Raw genomic sequence first — 3,129 nt, 5'->3', positions numbered from 1 at the left:
TTTTTTTTTTTTTTTTTTTTTTTTTTTTTACCAAATAGGAGTTACAAATATAAGGTAAAAAAAGCAGGAGGGTGCCAGAATAGTAAGCCAGTGATCTGGAGGTCGCTTCCACCAGCAGTATGCCTTGCCCCTTGGGATATATGAGGTGGGGCACAAGTAGGTTTACAATTGTGAGTACACAGAATACAGTTTATTCTTGGATTATTATTTATTAGTCATTGTATTATTTTCCATACAACTGTAAACCTACTTTTGCCCACCCCTGTATTATGTTCTGTGGTGATGAACTAAATGTGACCAATGACAGTTTCTTATGAAGTTCTGTTCTTTGGGCCTGGAAGGCAGGCCCTGTCCCACCAGCTCCACTTAGGTGATTGCCCTTGATGGGCTTCTTCCTCCTGCCTGCCTCAGGCACCCAAACACAAGGAAGGAGGCATCTTAGGGGGAGAGGGAAGATTTCTTCTGTGCATGATGTGGGTGCTAATTCAAAGGATGGAAGTTGGGCTTTAGGGTTTAGTGACCTGATTGTGTGTGTGTGTGTGTGTGTGTGTGTGTGTGTGTGTGTGTGTTTCAGATTAAGTGAGGTGTTTTGTTTTTAAACTCATGATGAGAACATTTTTACGGGAGAGAACAAATGACTAGATCATCCTTAGCATGATTTGCAGCCCCTCTCTTTCCTTTACTTCCTTGGTATTGTTTTCCAGACATTTGAAGACAACTGTGGCTGCGAGCCTTTGTTTTCCTAATGATCGTGTTTCTCGTTTCTGTGGTGGAAAACCTCTTCCTTTGCCCTTTTGCATGAATACTCAGTTACTAACGATTGAGATCTGGTCCTAAATCAGTCAAGATCTGTGGGTGAGAATTCGCAGAGGAACAACAGGAACAGCCATCACAGGGCTCCCTCGGGGACTACGTCTGGACTGAGGGACAGAGTTCAGTGGGGCTATGAAGTGGGTGCCTCCTGTCCTCTTCTTTTTCTCTGCGGCTCTATTTGAGTCCTTTCTGTGTTCCAGACCCTGTGGACTCAGCCCCCAACCAAGGGGCAGGCAGGTCCCTCAGAAAGACAAGAACTGTGCCCCACCCTCCTCCTCTGTTTCAAATGCTGACCCAATCCCTGTGTCTTAATCCTAGCTCCCCCTTGATTACCAGGAATTTCTTGTTGCTGTCGCCCTGTTATCTGGAATAAGGTGTAAAGTAGGATAGACACGGTAAGACCATTTATCAGGGTGGGACATCAGCCATGAGAAGCAAAGGTCTTTTCTCTTGGAATTCTAACTGGTCCACTGAAAATTATTTTCTTGCATTCAGTAAGATATGAGCAAAGTGAAACTTTGTGAATATGTGAAAGTTAAATTTAAAACCATTTGAAGCCTGATTCCAGAGTAATGTTTTAATGATAATATCTAGGACAACTGGTAATAAAGCAACTTGAGTAGTAGGTGAATGTCAAAATACACAGAAGTTGAGAGAGGAAAGGAGAATGAGATAAAGAAGGAAAAATTAAAAGAGACAGAAGAAGAGTAAATATTTGGGAAGTAGGGTGGAAATTAGAGGTTTGGAGGAAAGTGAGCCATTTTCTTATGCTGGTCACATGAGAATACTATGCCCAGTAACATGCATGTGGCTTTGAGGTACACACTTCATAGAATACACCAGTCTAATATTGAGGGGCGAGGGGGACCAAAGAAATGATCCCGGTCCCAAATAGAATGTTCCCACCCAGGTAACATACAGGGAGCTCTATGGCTGTGCGCTAATACCTACGGCTACGCTTATATCCTCTTGTAGAATGTCCTATAGGACCTACCGTAGAGTTTCAAAGATCACTCCCACTTTCAGCAATATGTGAGCTCCTGGGGAAAAAAGTAAAAACACTTTCTTTCCTATATTGAATTTCCTTCGAAATACCAGCAAGGAATTCATTATCTAAAGGAATCCAGGGGTGCACTCTGCATGGTAACTGTTCTGTTCAGTAAATTTCAATTTTGGTTAATTCCTTAAAGTGGGACATACCTATTTTATCTCTTCTCCTTGTCTTCTACCTCACTTTCCTTGGTGGTTTTTCTCCTTCTCCCATCTGGATCAGGGAGTCTCAGGACTGCTGCTGAGCCCAGGTAGCTACAAGATACAGCACCTCAAACTCTACAATCCCCAGAGAATGGGTTCGAGAGCTGGGGAGGGCAGCCTGGAACATATGCTTCTGAAGCAAGGAGACATGTTCAGCCCTGGTGCATGGAAATCAGCTTCATGGCTTTTAAGCCAAGCCACAGACAAGGTCCCTGGGCTAACGTGGCTGGAGTCTCCTGACTTCAAGGCGGACCACTTGCACCATAGGGCATCTTGAACCCTGAATCTCCCATCCAGCCTCTCCCTCCCCTGAGTTGGAGCCCACTGGTCACTGTCTGGTATCCACTCTCGGAAGAAGATGCACTTTCTTCACACTCTTACCGGACAGGCCAACTGCCCAGGTTTTGGGCCTTGTCAGGGTTGATGCTATGAACCAATGGTGTACACACCACCTTCCCTCTGCCTGAGCCCTCTTCCCCCAGACACTCCCATGGCTGGTTCCCTCACTTTATTCAGAGAATAGCTCAAATATCTTCTCCTCAGAGAGGCCTTCCCCACCACCAAATCTAACAACAACCCACCACCCTCGAGCCTCTGCGAATCTGCCCAGAGCACAGTCGGCCATGCCCAAATCACATAGACACATCTGCAAGGAATACTATCCAGAAACCACGGCAGACACCTTCCTTGGGTTTGTACATCAGTCACACACTGAAACGTCATGGCATAGAAAAAAATAGTCTTTTACCATTTATTAAACAATGGGAAAATATAAACTTACAAGTTGACAACGATTTAAAAAATAGACCCTAACAAAAGACAGGTACATGGCTGGGAGACACCATCTAGTGCAGTTCTTCTGTACAACAATCTAGCAATACACAGTAGCAGCCTTCAAAATAGTTATAGTGTTTGGCCTAGTGATAAACATTGCGGACATTATGCTATCAAAAAAAAAAAAGACCACCGACCGGTTTGTGGCTCAGTGGATAGAGCGTCGGTCTGCGGACTGAAGGGTCCCAGGTTCGATTCCAGTCAAGGACATGTACCTTGTTGCGGGCA

At 44.7% G+C, this 3,129-nt stretch overlaps 1 protein-coding gene across 1 annotated transcript in view; it reads right to left on the bottom strand.

The window, feature by feature from the left end:
* SHC4 (SHC (Src homology 2 domain containing) family, member 4) overlaps positions 1-3,129 on the bottom strand; it is a 115,560-nt gene that overhangs the window by 75,665 nt on the left and 36,766 nt on the right. The gene's annotated exons all lie outside the window — the stretch shown is intronic.

This window comes from Myotis brandtii, unplaced genomic scaffold, assembly GCF_000412655.1.
Source record: "Myotis brandtii unplaced genomic scaffold, ASM41265v1 scaffold182, whole genome shotgun sequence".
Taxonomy (NCBI): domain Eukaryota; kingdom Metazoa; phylum Chordata; class Mammalia; order Chiroptera; family Vespertilionidae; genus Myotis; species Myotis brandtii.
This window is presented reverse-complemented; position numbering and strand designations above follow the sequence as displayed.